This window comes from Pongo abelii, chromosome 4, assembly GCF_028885655.2.
Source record: "Pongo abelii isolate AG06213 chromosome 4, NHGRI_mPonAbe1-v2.0_pri, whole genome shotgun sequence".
In the NCBI taxonomy this organism is placed as follows: Eukaryota; Metazoa; Chordata; class Mammalia; order Primates; family Hominidae; genus Pongo; species Pongo abelii.
Window position 1 is genome coordinate 4413962 of NC_071989.2, and position 19446 is coordinate 4433407.

The window sequence follows — 19446 nt, forward strand, 5'->3', positions numbered from 1 at the left end:
ATTGCAGCCTTCTTCTCACAACTCCAATAGGCAGTGCCCCAGTAGGGATTCTGTGTGGGGGCTCTGACCCCACATTTCCCTTCTGCACTCCCCTAGCAGAGGTTCTTCATGAGAGCCCCGCTGCTGCAAGCAAACTTCTGCCTGGATATCTAGGCATTTCCATACATCTTCTGAAATCTAGGTGGAGGTTCACAAACCTCAATTCTTGACTTCTGTGCACTCGCAGGCTCAACACCACATGTAATCTGCCAAGGCTTGAGGTTTGCAATCTCTGAAGCCACAGCCAGAGCTCTACATTGATCCCTTTCAGCCATGGCTGGAGCAGCTGGGACACAAGGCACCAAGTCCCTAGGCTGCACACAGCACAGGAATCCTGGGCCCAGATCACAAAACCACTTTTTTCTCCTAGACCTCTGGGCCTGTGATGGGAGGGGCTGCCATGAAGGTCTCTAACATGCCCTGGAGACATTTTCCCCATTGTCTTGGAGATTAACATTCAGCTCCTCATTACTTATGCAAATTTCTGCAGCTTGCTTGAATTTCTCCTCAGAAAATGGGTTTTTCTTTTCTATCACACTGTCAGGCTGCAAATTTTCTGAACGTTTATGCTCTGCTTTCCTCATAAACTGAATGTCCTTAAAAACACCCAAGTCACCTCTTGAATGCTTTGCTGCTAAGAAATTTCTTCCACCAGATACCCTAAATCATCTCTCTCAAGTTCAAAGTTCCATGAATCTCTAGGGCAGGGGTGAAATGCTTCCAGTCTCTTTGCTATAGCATAACAAGTGTCACCTTTTCATCAATTCCCAACAAGTTCCTAATCTCCATCTGAGACCAACTCAGCCTGGACCTTATTATTTATATCACTATCAGCAGTTTTATCAAAACCATTCAATAAGTCTCTAGGAAGTTCCAAACTTTCCCATATCTTCCTCTCTTTTTCTAAGCCCTCCAACTGTTCCTGCCTCTGCCTATTACCCAGTTCTAAAGTTGCCTCTACATTTTTGGTTATCTTTTCAGCAACACCCCACTCTTGGTACCAATTCACTGTATTAGTCCGTTTTTACGCTGCTGATAAAGACATACCTGAGACTAGGCAATTTATGAAAATAGAGATTTAATTGGACTTGCAGTTTCATGTGGCTGGGGAAGCCTCAAAATCATGGGGGAAGGCAAGGAGGAGCAAGTCATGTCTTACATGGATGGCAGCAGCCAAAAAGACAGAGCTTATGCAGGTGAACTCTTCATTTTAAAAATTCAGATCTCATGAGACTTTTTCACTATCATGAGAACAGCATGGGAAAGACTTGCTCCCATGATTCAATTACCTACCACTGGGTCCCTCACACAACATGGGGGAATTCAAGATGAGATTTGGGTGGGGACACAGCCAAACCATAATACCACCCAAATCTCATGTTGAATTTTAATCCTTGATGTTGGAGGAAGAGACTAATGGGTGGTGATTGGATCATGGGGGCAGATTTCCCTCTTTCTGTTCTCATGATAGTGAGTGAGTCTTCATAAGATCTGGTTGTTTAAAAGTGTGTAGCATCCACAGTTCCTAACACAGAGAAATGACAAATGCTTGAGACAATAGACACTCCAATTATGCTAATTTGATCATTACATATTATATCCCTGTATGAAAACATCACATACACCCTGTAAATATATACACCTATTATGGACTCATAATAATTAAAAATTAAATGAAGAATTAACTTCAAAATAAGACACTGTACCCAGGTCATTGAAATGTGAATTATTTTAGACTTTCAAACCAAATGAAAGGTAAGATCTCATTCTATCTAAAAAACTACAGAACATCAAAGGAATAAATGCTGCTCAATCTCAATTTTTGGTAGTTAACAAAGCCAAGTAAACCCAATAAAGAAAATCAGCCAATCACAGCTAAGAGTGGAGATGAAAATATAACATAGGACACTATTATCTCAAATTCAACAATAGACTATTTTTAAATACCCTCATAAGCAAGCATTGCATTCTGCAGAAATTAAAAATAACACAGCTTACTCTTGGGAAAGCCACTGATTCTTGTTAACACATAAATAGGTTAAATAAGAGCTGTTACCCACATCACAATATCATGAGATTAAATGCCTCCACATTTAACTTCTTCTCCTAACATAAAGTAAAAATAAATATCTTAATGGATTACAATAAAAATGATAGCTTAAAAACCTGATAGGGAACATCTTTCTTAAACTGCGTTATTAGCATACTTAAGGATAAATGCCTCCGGCATCTCCACCACTAGGATTATTATTTGAATGTTTCAGTCTGTACTTGCAGAAAAAAAATGTTAAGTTGCAAATGGTCTACATAAATAAAATTATTGTTTACAAACATTTGAGTCTCTCTTTGAAAAATCCAAAGGGATCAACTGACAAGATTAAGACACCTGGTTGCAAAATAAGTATATTCAATATTAAGAAAAAAAATCCCCCTACAATAACAACAAAACTTTGTATAACTTACAAATCAACCTAAGCACAGAAGTGGTTCACCCACCTAAACGAGAAGGAGCACTCTAGTGAGTTACATAAAAAATGTGAGCATCACAGGGAGGGGCTACATTTTCCAATTTTAAAAATAACATTTTAAAAATGTCAATTATTTTCAAATTAATCTACAATGTAATACAAATTAAATAAAAATTTGAATATGGTTTTATTTGGAACATGGAAAAATGGTCATAAAGTTGTTCTACTGGCAAGTTGAACAACCTAATAACACAGACAATATTGTGAAAATCATCTCAGATCTGCCTCTTCTGACTATTCCTCATCTCCCTAGAGAATCACCAGACTCAGAGGAATTTTGGGGATGTTGGAAAAACCATCCATGGGACAGACAGTCCTCTTGTTCTCAAATGTTACAAAAAGAATCAGTTCAGACTCGTTTCAGTTTCTTGAATCTGGTTTAACAAGAATCTGAGTTGCTGTCAAGAGTTTCTTATAAATATAGGTTTGAAAATTGCAAATAATATATAAGTTAAATATAAACACACTATGAACATTTCAAGTCTAATTCCAGGAAAATATTTTACTACCATAATAGTTTCAGTGGGTCAAGTTTCCCTGATCTTGTTAAATGATAAAAAAGATATTTGACAAATTTCAGCATTTTCTTCACAGAAAAAAACTAGACATAGAAATAAGATTTTGTTCACAGGAAAAACTGAACACATTAGAATTCAGTATACAACATTGTAATTAACAGAGAAACACTAGTAAAATTCTAATTAGTGTCAAGAGCAAGAAAACTGTAAGCCAACATTGTTTCTGGGGGTCTTAGCTAATACAATGGAAAAAAAGGAAATAAATAGACTACATAAATCGAAAAATAAACCCCAAAATGGTCATCATTTCTATTTAATTTGTCACTTGGAATTCTAAAAAAACGATTAAAGAACGTTTGCCAATAAGATACCTCCATGATGTGTCCAGATAAAGCGTGATGTTCACAAGTTAATGGCTCTCCCACATATTAACGAGATCTGGAGAGCTGGTGTATGTGTGGAATTTAAAGTCGTTGGGTGTCTAAAACTGACAAGCAGAGTGTGAAGCAAGCAGAAAATATGGAGAGGAAGAAAGAATGGGCTATGCCAATAAACTCCAAGTGGAGGATTTTAAGAAGGGGTCTAGGAAAAGGCTGCACAGAGACTGAGAGAAAGATGTCCCAAGGCGTGGAGACCACACCAGTGTTCCTCACAGGCCCCCCAGGGTAGGGGCCGTGGTGGATGCAGAGCCAGCCGCTGGGCTCTGAAGTCCATTTGCTGGTGGCACTGTGGCCATTTGTCCGTGGCCTGCTCCTTACCCTTGGCTGAGCTTGGCAGGAACGGCGAGACAGGCCTGCTCTTGCCAGCTTCCCTACCCTCACTCGTTCACTGCGCTCAGACTCCCTGGTTCTGACATCTCTCTCAGCTCTCTCTGACTCTGTCCCAGATTTTCCCTCATACAGATAGTTCTAATAAAATCTTTTCTTGTTTATTCCTCTTGGCATTTGTTTCTCAGAGGACCTGAACTTTTGCATAATTAAAATGTCCTGCTGTGTTTCAGTTTAACGAAACAGGATAATTTAAAAAATAATAATAATGAAAGGACCCAAAGCTTTCACTGACAACAGGATCTCAAACTTAGTAGAGCAAGGAGCTGTGGGCAATGTTGTCTTGGAAAGGATGCGGGGGCCCACATTTCCTGGAACTCTGGCAGAACAATAAGGGAGGCCCAGTCCAGTGTCCAACTACAGGGCTCAGAGGAGGAGCTGGTTTCAGAGACTTCAGTATTGTGAGGTTTCCCTCTGAGCCCCTGAGCCTCCTGTCCTTGGGGCAGAGGTGGTTGAATAAACCTAAGTTTGGAGATTTGTAAGATTAAGGGGTACAGGAATTTAAGAGCATTGCTCCTTGCAATATAAAATGTAGATAGAATCAGAAGAGTAAATTCGCTGAGGAATGAGGCTGGGGGTGTGAAGGCACAGCCTCAGGGGAATTGGCTTTGAGACTGGAGGACAGATGTGGATAGGCAGAGGCATAGTGCAGTGGACCCTCCAGACAATCCCAGGCCATGGCAAGGTGTAACCAGTAGTGATGGCCGCAGATGACAGAGGCAGGTAAAGACAGAGGTCTTCCCGGAAAAGACCAAGGCAGTGAGTAAGACTAAGGGGCATTTAAGAGAAGCTTGACAAATGGGTCAAATCTTTCAGCCAAATGTGGAAGCAGGAACCCTCCCCCACAGATGAGGAAGTCCCAGATGAAGACAGATTGATTCTTGCAGGAAGATAACGTTCTGCTTCCAATATGACACTCAGTCATGTGCTTCTTCTGGCTTTTGCTGGTCATATGTAATGATGGTAATATCAGTTATTTCAGTCTATTCTCATGTAAATCACTCCTAGAAATCTTAAAGAGATTTAGTCCTATAATCTCTCATCAAAAGTTCTCATAAAATTGAAATTCTGACTTTTTCCTTTGTAAGTAGAGTGAAAGCTAGAACTGACCTTGATTCTTAAGTTCAAAATGCAAGCATTTGAAACATTTCTAAGAGGAACGGAAGGGAAAAATGCACTTTGATGGCACCCTAATTTTATTTCTCAAGTTTTTATAAACAAACAATTGGTACATAGGCAAACAAACTCAAGCTTTCAAAATGCCAACAAAATCTGAACATTTCCCGTGGCCTTCCAAAAATACCTAAATTATTCTTAAAACAACAGACATAATATAAATTTGATATATTTTGTTTTTGTTTTTAAAATTCAATTAATATGAATATAGCTTTTCTCACATTTTTTAACTTGAGGTAAATACACTTTTGCTTCCTAAATGCAAGTATAACCACGAATTTCAACTAAAGTTTATACAACACAGAAATTCAGGAAAATCCAGGTCCTAGAGGTGAAAATTAGAAATCCGTGACCTAACGCACCTTTACAAAATTTATTTGTTTACATCCAAATATTTGAGCTGTAAGCTATGCTGTGTAACAGAACAGGATTTTTCCACTGTTTGCCATGAGATAAATGCCTCCAAGAGTCTTTACCATGATTTCTAGAACACCAGTGGATTAGGAGTAGCTGATGCCAGAAATGCAAGCTGGACTCTGTCACCTCCAGCAAATGGATGGAGAGAGAACTCCAGGTCTCGGAGGTGTTTCTCTTCCTCCTAGGTGGAGAAGAGCTTAGGGCTCTCTCAGTGTTTCACAGAGATTGCACTGTGTGCAGTGCCTTATGTGTTACTCTGCAGAAGTGTAGGTTCTATCCTGCGAGGCCATGATGTAGAGTTTGACCAGATCATTGTTGCCATGACTTCCATTTCAAAGAAAGTGAAGACTGGTAGGAGGTGCAAGGTGGCCACTGGAGATGAGTGAGTCAGACTGTGTGGAGAAAAGTGGATTGTCATCAAAAGGACACTTGAGGGTAGGGTCTTGATTTCCAAGAGCCACTGGCTTCCAGAGGTTCAAGCGGCATCACTGTGGATGGAATGGTAACCTTGTATCTAGTTTGACAAGGATGCTACCTGCGGCCACTACCACCTGAAGGGGACAGAGCAGCTTGTTGTCAAGACAATAGGTGGGTGAATACAGGATGGGGCCAGGAAAACAGTGTTGGAGGGCTCTCCTTGCCCCTCAGCTGCCTTTTCAGCACTGTGATGGCCATAAGCCCTGGGGAATTGTAGCTGGGTATCTCTCACAGAGTGTGTGTGGGGCGCCGTATTGTGGCACATTGTGGGAAAGGACCCCTGCCATCTCATGCAATACCAGTTGCTGCCAATAGCGTTACTTCATCTTTCTTTCTCCGAGACCTGGAGTTCTCTCTCCATCCGTTTGCTGGAGGTGACAGAGGCCAATTTCTGGCATCAGCTACTCCTAATTTATTCAAAATTAATAAGAAAGATGAAAAATTTTAATTTATAACATATAAACATACTTTTATATATGCTAGTATATAAAATATTTAATTTATAAAATATAAATATACATTTTTATATATGCTATATATAATTAATTAAATTATACTTTTTAAAAATCAAGAGATTATAAATTATAAAGATATACTTTTTATGTTAGTATATATAATATACTTTATAAGCACTATGCATTCATATATAAATCTATGTTTATATATAGAAAGTATACACCACCTGAATATTTTCTTCCTTAGCTCTTAAGGTTTCTCTGAACAAGGCAGGAATATGCAGGCTGCAGCTCACCACAAACCTCTATGGCTCTCTGCTCTCTTCTCAAACACGTGCGACCTGGTACCTTCCACACCCTCTTTCCTTTTGAGCCCAGCCCATGTCTTCAGGTGCATCTTCAACTGTTATTACCCATAAACCATCTTTTTGTCTAAAGGTAGGACAGTACTTTGGACACCCTCCTGAGAATGCTCCGCCTCCCTCAGGGCCTCCTCAAGGAAGGAGCTTCATTTCCCTACTGATTCACATTTTTAATTCAGGACTATGAGAGTAGACTTCTCCCACACTTACAGGATATTTTCTATGCCCTTTAATCTGGCTCCAAGCTTGTCAAGAAGTTAATATCCCCACTTGAATCAGCTGCTATATTATCTAATCTTTCTGGATTTGATTAGACACATTTTTAATAAAGCCGTCTTTAAGATATTCCTTTGAATCAAGAATAAATTTGTGAATCCAATTGTTTTAATAACAGCTTCCCAGATATTCCTCTATATCAATTTTGCTCACTTGATCAATATTCCTTGAGAATAGTTTTGTAACTAGCAACAAATTCACCTAACTCAACTCTAATGACAAGTTTTATTTCTTATGGGCTTCCAAAAAATGTCATGAAAGACTGTGTCACACGTTTTGTCGAAGGCAATACGATTGTGTCCAGAACATTTGCTGTTCTGTGCTCCATGATCTCATCCAAACAGGGGGGAGATCACCTGGACAGGTCTCACTTCCAGGGAATCCATGGGGGTCTTAGGTAACTTTGACCACTTCTCAAATTTCCTCCGAATAACCTACCTAACAATTTGCTCTAGAAATTTATCATGAATTAATGATAAAATATCAGTCAATAAATCCTGGGACCATGTACATTTGAAAATGAATGTGCCACCCATCCTAATGTCTTCTGGCACATCTATGCTGAAAGAGAAACCCCTCATCATAGGCGTTGAGACGCTTATTTGCATTAATTTTAAACAATTAGGAGATCTCTTGTGATCTCATCACTGGGTATAGGTTTCCGTTATTTTTCTAAGATACAAATTTTATTCTTTTTCTTGAAGTTTTAAAATTTCCCTTTCTAGAAACAAATAAAACAGATCTGATTTTTCCTTAATATTAAAATCATATTTTTTAAAAACATCTATTTGTTTAATGCTTCCCTTCCTACATAGGTAGAAGAAAAATCAGCCAATTTGTTTCCACTCGATTTTGAGTGTTAGCCTTCCTTCACTCTTCCTTAGGGTTGAAGTCATGCTTTTACAATATTCCAAAGATCAATCGTAGTGCTTTATTTTCAGGAGTTACCAATGGTCTCTGTCCATAAGTCTCATGATCCTATTCTCCTCTCAACCTTTGACAATCTTATTAATTATTTTATCTTAGATAGATGCCATTGCTGAACTCACCCAACAACTCTGTTCTTCCAAAAGTCTGGGAAATGTATTAGTTCATTTCCATACTGCTATGAAGAAATACCCAAGACTGAGTAATTTATAAAGAAAAAGAGGTTTAATAGACTCATAATTTCACATGGCTGGGGAGGCCTCACAATCATGCCAGAAGGTGAATGAGGAACAAAGTCACGTCCTACATGGCAGCAGACAAGAGAGCATGTGCCAGGGAACTGCCCTTTATAAAACCATCAGATCTCATGAGACTTGTTCACTATCAGGAGAACAGCACAGGAAAATCACACCCCCATGATTCAATTACCTCCCACTGGGTCCCTCCCATGACACATGGGGATTACAGGAGCTAAAATTCAAGATGAGATTTAGGTGGGGACACAACCAAACCATATCAGGGGAAAATAAAGCTAAAAAGCAAAATGTTAATCTCTAGGTCACATTTCACACACTCATAAAAAGAATCGCACGGGGATTATGGAGGGAGTCCAGGGTGGCCCAGCTCTAGGCTCCATCCACACTGTGACGAGGGCACATCTCCTTTTTATCTGTCTTTCTATTGGACTTCGTTTACTATTACTTTTAACGGAAAAATACATTCTATTTCTAGGGAAAGCAAGAACATTTCTTTCTCTTTATTTAGCCAGGGGCCCAATTTTAAAGAGTTGTTTCTAAAGGCTTTTCACCTTTCCTTATAACACCATGTTTAAGATAGGCTACGATCTGTGTGTGTGAGTGCCTATGTGTGTATGCGTGTATTCTTGGATATGTCTATGTGTCTGAATGTGCCTCCATGTGTGTCTCTGTGTATCTACACATGAGTGCATGCATGAACATGTGTATTCCTTTGTATGTATGTGCATGTATGTGTATGTGCATGTATATTTATGTGCATCTACGTGTGTGTGTACATGTGCATATGTGGATTCCTGTGTATGCATGTATGTGTCTGTGTGTGTGTGTGAGTGCATGTATGTGTATATATGTCTTCTTGGCTATATATTTGTGTGTCTGAATATGTCTCTGAGTGTGTCTTTGTGTGAATCTATATGTGAGTGCATGCTTGTGTATATATGTATTCCTGTGTCCTGTGTGTGTATATGTGCCTGTGTGTCTCTGTGTGTGTGAGAGAGTGCATATAGATGTATTGCTATGTATGCATTTGTGTGTTTGTGTGTATCTGTGTGTGTGTGTGTATTAGATAACATACCTGACAATGGTAAGTTCTTTCTCAGCCATCATTCTTTGAATGAGGCCTCTTCCGACCCCTGAGTCTAATGTTTCAACTCCCCCATTTCCCATCTTTTTCCCCACTTCCCTGTTCCTTTGTACTTGTCACTAACAAATAATCATTGATTTTGTGTATTGTCTTCCTCCCCCTTACAGCATAAGTGCCAATATGGAGAGGTTCATGTCTGATTTGTTTCCTGCTGTATTCCTGGAAACTTGAAGTGTGTGGGGCATGTAGTGGGGTTCTGGCATTATTTGCTGCTGGAAAATGCCTCAGTCCATCCGTGCTGTTGTGCTTCCTCCCTTCCCTGCCCGGCCCCGCAGCCCCTAGGCCTCACTTGCAAAGTCAACAGTGAAGACAGGGCCAGCAGGAACAGCCTTCTCTGCCTCACATGCACCTGTCCGCCATTGGGGAATGAAGAAGATTAGCTCCACCCCAAAGAATTAGAAACCCCATGGTTTTCTGTACCCCAAATCCAAAGGTGCCTCCCTGAATGACTGGAATGTTTGCAACACACCGATTTTCAGGTGGCTAGACCGAGAACTATGTTTGTGAGGTTAAGGTTTTATGTCTGAAGTTAAAGGTGTTCAGCAAACTATTATCTTAAATCCCTCTTGTGTAAAGGAAACAGTTTACTAATCTCGAACGTGACGGACTTCTAAGGCTGAGTCGTTCATGAATGTGCCAGGCTGTTCTCCTCTTTAGAGCTGCCATTGCGTTATATGGGAGCTTGGAGGCTGCTTTAATTAAAGTTATCTGAATAGAGCACAGTATGCCAGATGTTCATAATAAATATAATGTAGCTTATGTAATGTTATGCCATCATGGAATATATTGGAATGGTTGTGATTATCCATTATTACCCATAATAAATCTACATTTATTTCACTGTGTTTAGGCATTAAGCATTTCTCAACCACTATAAATTAGCTTAATATTTGAACTTTGCCTTTTGCTGAAGTTTTTCCAATAGAGATAATTAAAGAGCTCTTGTGGCAAATTTAGTTCACATTATTTCCATTAGAATTAAACATACACTTGGGATACTAGAGTCTGTGCTGTTGATGCTTATGATTGACATTTTGAAGTGCAAATGTCAGTTAAGCTTTTTTTTTTTTACCTCCATAGTCAAATGCTTTTTCAAATAATATTTTTGAATATACAAGGCTATTGAATATGTTCTGAATTAGAAGAGTTTGGCTTGAGAAATACTGAGCATCTAAAGGGCACTAACCTCTTTTACATCTGTGGACCAACACCTGCAGGGGAAGCTTGAGTAGGGAGGGCTGAAATGGAGCTGCAGAGTTTCTTCATAAGAAGGACTGGGCAGGAGCAGCCTCATTGGCAAAGTAGGTGGGGAGGGCAGTTGATTTTTCTGAAAGACGTACTTTCATAGCAAGCACACATGCCTTTAGATTTGGGGCGGGGGGAAATTGGGAGAGATAATGGCCACTATAGGTGAAGGTGGAAGTCCTCCAAGCCTGTATAAATTCCTGCTCTCCTTTCCTTGCAATAGACACGTTGACACGCCGATCCAGAGAGCCTTGCTTCCCCAACTCTGGAGCAGACCAGATGTCCACAGATGTAGAAGAGTCACACAGCGGACCCTGCTGTCTCCTTATCAATAATTAGCTGAATAATTAAGTGGTTTAAGTGTTAGTTTTGAGATGTCAATTAGACATTGGAGTGTGAATGCGAATGTGTTTAGAAAGAAGAGTTCAGAGTTCAGGGACATAAATTTGGGAATTACCAACATGCAGATGATTTTTGAGCCATGAGCCAAAAATGAGAGCATCACTATAGTGAGTGTCTGGGGAGAGTAAGAGAAGAAAGAGGCCTGGGCACCATCAAAGAGGGCTGAGAAGCTGTGATCAGTGAGAGAGAAACAAAAGAGGCAAAGACAGAGACAGAGACAGAAAATAGACAGAGACAGAGAGGTGGACAGAGAAACAGAAGGAGGGGGATGAAGAAATTCTCATTATATTTAAAAGAGAAATGTGAGGACTAACGAAAAGTGCATTTTTTACCAGATGTGCAAAGTGGTACAAGTGTGCACCTGAGTCAAGCCAAATCACTGAGCCTGATTTCTACTATGCCCTTCTAACCCTCTAACCCCAGGGAAAGGAGTTTGTGGTCTTGATGTTTTCTCTTCAAGAATGTGCATTACATAGTACTGTACTTTACAATGACCTTTTTTCTCCCCTAACATCTGGATGAGCTAACTTGGAAAATTCTTTATTAACAGCCAGAAATTATCAATCTTAAATGACATAACTCATTTTAAGTTTGAATTTAATAGCATTTTTGGTAGTTTTTGGTCATTTTCTGAGTAAACAAATCCCCCAAGTCAAAAGAAAATACTCATGCAACTGAGCAGCAGATTCCAGTACCCATCCCCAAACCAGGAGCTTCATAGACAAGTATGTTCACCCATTTCTGACCCACACTGAAGAAAAAGGATAAAACTATATGACATGTGCAATAGAATGAAATTGTGAGCTCACTTCATACAAAACTATTGGCCATGTGAAAGGACATTTGTGATAGGAAGAAGAAATAACAGGGAAGTGTATTTGAATCTAATTCTGACTGTGGCTTTAGTATGCCCTCACTAGCTGAGTTAGAAGGGAAGCCATACACACCTCCCTCCAAAATCAAAGTGAAAGTAGACAAATCATTTTGGAAGTCTAGGTTAATGCAAAATGGACATTTTTGTTCAAGAAATCAGCTGGGATCGGCAGGTCTTTCCCAGCTTAAATTTGAGTTGAATATCAAAAGAAAATTACAATCATTAAATGATTATTTGAAACTTATTATGGTAGAAGTATTATTTAAAGTGTATGGGCAGATCCTTAGAAAGTTCACAGATATTTTAGTGGCCTTTATTTCTAAAATTAGAACTATTAATAGAGCTATATGTTCATAGCAATAATTACTAATGATTTATAGTCTGTATGGTAATACCATTCATACATACACACACATGCATACTGAGAAAATGACAAAAATCAAATTAATAAAGTGATTGGTTGAGGTTGCACACCTATATTTATATATTCATATCTATCAACTTTTTCTCTTTGGAAACAGAAAGGTAAAATTGTAAAAAATCATATTATTCTTATATTGACAGCTTTTAAAGTATACCAATATTACTTCAGAGTCACAATCATCAGCAACGGTGTTGAAATTTTAAAACAATGTGCCCCCTGGGATCTCCATGAAAATTGCAAAATTCGATGCGTGACTCCTAAGGCTTTCATGTGTCCAAATAATTGCTAGACTTGGCCAAATCTGCACAGAATCTGAGGCCTGAGGATCCTGGCCCAGAGGCAACAAACTCTCTGATATCACAGACACTGCCCAAGGCCAGAATAGCTCCCCTCACCTCCTGTACCAGTTTCCTGTGTTGCTCTAATATGTTCCCACAAACTCGACGGCTGAAACCAGCACCCACTTCTCATCTTACAGTCGTGTAGCTCAGAAGTCCACATGGGGCTCCCTGGTTGTCAGGGGCCTACAGGACTGCTTCCTTCTGGAGGCTGTGGGGGAGAACCTGTTCCCTTTCCAGCTTCTAGAGGCCTTGGCTCCTGGCCCCACATAGCTCTGGCCTCGGCCTCCATCCTCTCATCTCTGGATGCCTGCGGAGCCTCTGGTTCCAACTCTCTGCTTCTCTCTCACAAGGACTGTAGAATTACATTAGCCCCCCTGCTGAATATTCCAGGATACTCTTCCCATCTCAAGATTTTCCTGATTCACATCTGCAAAGTCTCTCGTGATGTAAGGTAACGTATTCTCACGTCTTGAGAACTAGGGCATGGACATCTTTGAGAGGTCATTGTTCTGGCTCTTTCAATTCCCTAAGATTATTTTCATCCTCATGATTTCATTTTAAAATTAAAATTTAATGAGGCTCTTCGGACCTGTATTTAACTGAAGTTTGCTGTTTGTTAATAAAATTACCCGAATATTTAACACACAGAAAATGACTGCTTTATGAGTACAGAGAAATCTGAGATATTTGTTCTCTGATTTTATCTGGGATTTTAGATACTTATTAAACCAGTGGGCTACACAGTGTCTTCACTGTGTCCCAAAGGAGGAGCCTCAGTCACAGCCACCGTCACTCATTCACTCAATAGATGTTAGGTGGGCGCTCACTCTGGGGGCACCTGCACTCCAGGTGCCCAGGGTCAGTCAGTGGAAAACACTCTAGCATAGGGTTCACAATTGTGACGATCAATTTACCTGTCATCTAGACTGGATCAGGGGCTGCTCAGATATCAAATTACCCTTCATGTCTGCGTGTGCCTGTGACGGTGTTTCTGGATGATCAGCATTTGGGTCTCTGGACTCAGCCAGTCGGTTGTCCTCCCCAATATGGGTCGGCCTCCTCCAGTCCCTGGAGGCCTGAACAGAACAGAAAGGTGGAGAGAAAGGAGGACTTTGCTCCTTTCCTTTCTTCCTATCTGCTTCAGCTGGGGCCACAGTCTTCTCTGCCCTCATACTGGGGTTTACATCATCTGCATTCCTGTTTCTCACACTTTTGGACTGCCTGGAATTACACCAGGCTTTCCTGGGTGTTCATCCTGCAGGAGGTAAATTGTGTGTCTTCTGGTTCTCCAGAATTGCATGAGCCAATTTCTCATAAAAAATCTCCTTTTATTATTAAAAGGAATTAGCTCACACACTACACATATACACACACACATACACACGCAAGCACATGCACACTCGTATGTGTACATTTCTATGTACATGTATATTTCATATTTAAAATATATTAAATATATATATTTCTTATCTTAGAGTTGTGAAATACACATACATATTTCTTACCATTTCTGTTTCCCTGGAAAGCCTTATTACCACAATCAACATAATTTGTAAGTACATTTTGTAGGTTATTTGCAGAGGTTGACAAGGGCTCTGGAAAAAATCTCACATAGAGTGTCCAAAGGCAATTGGGAGTGAGGGAGGGACTGGGCTGAGCGAGAAGGACAGAGTTCTGCATATTGAAATGGAGGGATACTCCCTGAGGAGGTGGCAGCAGTGGGGTGACTGGAAGGAGGGGGTGGTGATTGAGAATGTGAGGGGGATGCATGCTCAGGCCAGCAAATGGTCAGTGCAAAGGCCCTGAGGCAGGAGTCAAGGACACTGGTGAAGCTACTTCAGAGTGAGAATCAGCAGTGTGGAGGAAGTAACACCAAAGAGGAAATGTGGGGAATCATCCCTCACCATGAGTCTGAGGTCTGCATTCGGCACCCTACCCGTGCCCGATGGGCTGAATCCCATGCCTATATCAATGCTCCTCTTCCCCTGGCTTCCTTCCAGCTTCCTATTCTCCTCACTTGTGCCCTGCAAGGCCCTCACCTGCCTGCCTCCCTCTGTGAAGCTCAGGGCTTCTCCACAGCAGCCCTCTCCACCACTCCCACCCCAGCCCCCGTGCAATCAGACACTCATTGCTAGCCCAGCCATTCCCCAATTCCCTGGAGTTTTCCCTCCCCGCTACTCATGCCTTTTGTGAAGAATCATTTTATTAAACCTCTTCAAATTATTCCAATCTGAGCATAGCCTCTGAATCTTGCTGTGACCTCAGCGGATATGGGTGACAGCACACAAGTCTCTGTAGGGCTTGGCTTTCCTCTGAGGATTGGGAGCCATGCCCCTGGAAGCCCGGACCTGACAGGACCTCACTGACTTCTACTGAGGGTTCCTCTCAGAGAAGAGACTCTGTAGGACCAGGCAGATGGAGGGTGACAGCCAGGGTGGGGGCCGGAGATCAGTTCAGAGGCTGCTGCTGTGATGGTGGCTGGGGCTGGGGAGAGCTGTGGGGTTGAAGGAGCCTGGAGTCTGCATGTGTTTGAAGTGAAGCCTAATCTAAGGATTTAGAGGTAGGTGTGAGAGAAGGGGAGATGCTACCAAGATTGCTGCCGTGGGCAACTAGAAGGTAAAATTGCCATCAGTTGACGTGGGGAAGATGGCAGATGGGGCACGTGTTGGGGAAGATGAAGGGCACAGGCTTGGACTTCTTGAGTTTGGGATACCCAATCCCCAGGGTATCCTGCTTCACCCACTGCTTCACCCACTGCTCCTTCCCACTGAGGCTCTGGGGTGGCCACACTGGCCCCTGCTGTGTCCCGGACTGCATTGGCTGGAGCCTGTGGGTCTATCATTCCCACTGCCCAAGTGGCTGTCTCTTTCTCTACATTTTAAAAGTTACTCAACTGGCACTTTCTTATGGTGATTTCTCCTTTCCAGCCTATTTAAAATTGTATTCTCTTTTCATAACTCCTTAGCCCCTATTCTTGCTGAAATGTTCTTAAAACTCTTAACACTGTCTAATATATAACGTGTATTTTCCTGACATATTATGCTTATTCTGTTTCTCTCCTCCACCAGCTAAGTATCATGAGAGTAGGGTTTTTCTTTTTGGTTTCTCAAATCATTTTTCCTCTCTGGCTGGACTCATGACCAGACACTCAGGAGATGCTCAATGAATATTTATTGAAGAAATGAACAAGTAAAGGCTGTGGCTGTCTTATTATTCATAGTCTTCTGAAAACAGATTAATTCCATCAATTAAACAATCTTGAATGTGCCCCACCTAAGTGCCCTCCCAAGCTAAGCACTGGCAATTGCAAAATAAATAAGACAGAGTCCTTGCCGTCTTGGATTTGGTGTTCTGTGCAAACATGTTAAAGAGAAAGCATTCCGTGGGACTGTCTTTAATTTTTCTGCATCCTTTGATTTCTCTCAAGCTTCATCTGCCTGCTAATATTGAAGCCATGTGCCTCCAGGAGAGAACTAAAACATTCTCCAGATGTTCTTGTCAATTTTGGCGGCAATCATATTTTTATCCAATTTGAACATATTTTTCTTGATTAATACAAGAAGCCCTAAGTAGAGATTCTCAAAATTTACTTAACAGCTGCACAATCTTGTGAGATAAGATCATGAGCAGAATATGCTTATTCCAAGTGGAAGGATTATATTGTTCTTTTCCATTCACCCCCTGTATCATTTTTATTGAGGTTCAAAGCATTTGGGTTTAAAATTCTTCGCTTCTCTCATCGCTGGTGTGAAGAGAATGCTTTCAGAAATGGATCAAGCACGCTGTCAAATCTGAGAAGCCAGAGGCACCAGAGCCTCATCGATAATTTGGTTGGGTTTGAATCAGGTAGAGGGAATGCTTGCGGTGTCCAGAGTACCTGCTGGAGATCAGACAGTAGCTCCCACCACAGAGTGGAGCTGAGCTGGACTTTCAACAGTTTCCGAGAGTCCCAATACACTGCCTACCCAAATAAGACACTGTTGATGGTAGCAACACTGAGGAAGCTCCCAGGAAATACATAATGGTTTGCAGATATTAAAATAGAATTGTCACCTACATTATTTAAAGTGATATCTGGGCTGCATGTGATGGCTCATGCCCATAATCCCAGCACTTTGGGAGGCCGAGATGGGCAGATTGCCTGAGATCAGGGATTCAAGACCATCATGGGCAACATGGTAAAAACCCCATCTTTACTAAAAATACAAAAAATTAGCTGAGCGTGGTGGTATGTGTCTGTAGTCTCAGCTACTTGGGACATTGAGGCGTGAGAATTGCTTGAGCCTGGCAAAGGGAGGTAGCAGTGAGCCTTGAGGTGAGATTGCACCACTGCACTCCAGCCTAGACAACAGAACCAAGCCCCGTCTCAAAAAAAAAGTGGTATCTGTCTACTTTACAATCAAAGGCCAAAAGATGAAAACCCATATACAGCCAATAACCACACATTTCTTGACCAGTAAAAATCAGTATATTTGTCTCCTCTTGGGCGCCCAAACCACTTTCAGGAGAAATGATGGGGAGGAAGCGGCAGAGGCCACATTTGGGGCTGAGTGCCTGAGTTGGCTGTTTCATTTCACAGCAGGAAGATACTAGGTAAACTTCTAGGAAGTGATTTTTGGAAACAACACATTTGGTAATTAATGCTTACCTCCTTCACGCTTTCACGCTTTCAGAGGTGAGTGCTCTAGAATGGTGAAGGACCTGAATACATTCTCCTTCAACCCACAGGTGATGGAGCTGCATTTCTCCATACATTTTATGTTATGTAAAGATTATGTATTCAGCAAAAACTAAACAGGAAATTTGGGAACACACTTAACATTATTTACATTAAAAATTATTTTCTGTCCTATTTTTTGCTTGCTGAGTTCCAGTGTTGAGTTACTTGCCAATGAGCTAAACTCAAATACTATGAGAAGAGAAAAAAGTAAAACAACAGGAGATAAAATCTGCTAAATTTGGAAAGGTAGAGAGGAAGTGAAAAAATATCACACATTTAGTAGATATTTCACGTACAAAAATTTATAAAAACCAATAAGCTATGAAACTTGCTGTCGCTGAAATAAAAGATATATGTAAATAAAGCATTTTCAAAAATAGGTCATTGCAACAGTAGGTAGTAGATTACAAAGAACTGCACAGTCAAAATCTGTATGCAAAGTTATTATAATGCTAGTAAGTCATATTTATATTTTAAATTTTGCAGTTATTCATATGAAAAATAGCATACAATTTAAACCAGAGCAGAAAGAGAAAATAAGAGATTGGCACCAGTTGTTGTGGTCTCCATTGCCAGACTGTGCCCCAGGGCACAGATGATGCCAGGAGTCCAAGGGGTAGGATTAAGGCCAGGATGTACCCCAGTTGTGAGCGTTGCTCCCAGACTTCTGCTTAAGGATGAAAGAGACAAGATCATCAACCATTTGCTGGAAGTGCAGCAATCCATGTTTCCCACCATTCTGAAGCTCTGCTCAGGATGACCCAATGCAACTCAATCTAGGGATAAACACTGAAGATAGCCACTGTATCTTGAAAGTTAAATATCAATTTTCATTTTGCTGCTGTCCAAAACCATATATTGGTTTTTAAAACATGACTACTTTTTGTAATATGTACTTTAGAAAGCTTGATAATGTATTAAATGCAACCCAAACTAGACTAGGACTGACAGCTAAGAGCTATGCTTTTAACTTGCATTTCACAGGGCAATATTCTATTATTACACAGTAAGGTATTTCTCAGAACTCTGCAGGCTGATGTACTGGGCCGGGCTTTGCTTTTGGAGGCATTTGTATCTATGCCACATCTTCCTAAAGCCCACCTGTCCACGTTTCCTCCGCTAGCCTCCTTTTTGATGCTCACTTATGGTGGAAGCCTGCCCTTGCCTCTAGGGGCTGCTTTGAAAACATCCAGCTCAACTGGGGAATGGTGTTTGCTTTTTTGACTCAGATGCCCTTGATTCAGTGGAGTCATCTGCTAATTTTCCATTGTAAATGGCCTGGTTTTCCCAATTTTTTCTGTTGTAGGTTGAATGGTGCACCACCTAAAGATATGTTTATATCCTACCCTCTGGAACCTGTGCATGCGACCTGATTTGGAAAGAGGGTCATTGCAGATGCCATTAGCATCAAGTTAAGAGGAGATCCTCCTGGATGAGGTCAGGTCCTACATCTAATGACTGGTGTCCTCACAAGAAGGCACATGTGAAGACACAGGGACAGAGAGACACATTGGGATGACACCCTGTGCTGATGAAGGCAGGTACTGAGTGGTGCACCTGCAAGGCAAGACACAGCACCAAGGACTGTCACAGACACTGGAAGATGGAAGAGGCACTGGGTTTATTCCTTGGAGCCTGCAGCAGGATCCAACCTGCTGACATCTTGATTTTGGACCTCTGGCCTCCAGAACTGTGAGAAAATAGGTTTCTGTGGTTTTAAGCTACCCTAGTTGTTATAGCAGCCACAGGATGCTAGCAGACTCCTTAGAGAGCTGCTCACTCTGGCTGCTCTGCAGAGCTGCAGTGGCACCAGGAGGGAACACTTCCATTCCAAAGGGAAAGGGTTCTCCCAGGCTGCAAGGATCAGACACACATGGAAGTGAGGACTTCCAGGGAAAAAGGGGGCAAGTTGTTTGCTGGGGAGAATAAAAGGGGAAGTGCCGTATTCCATAGATGTGTAATGGAGGAAAATGTTGCTTGCGATGTAGTAAGGGAGGAAAAAGTCATAGAGGAAGAGCACAATTTTCCCTTTAAGCT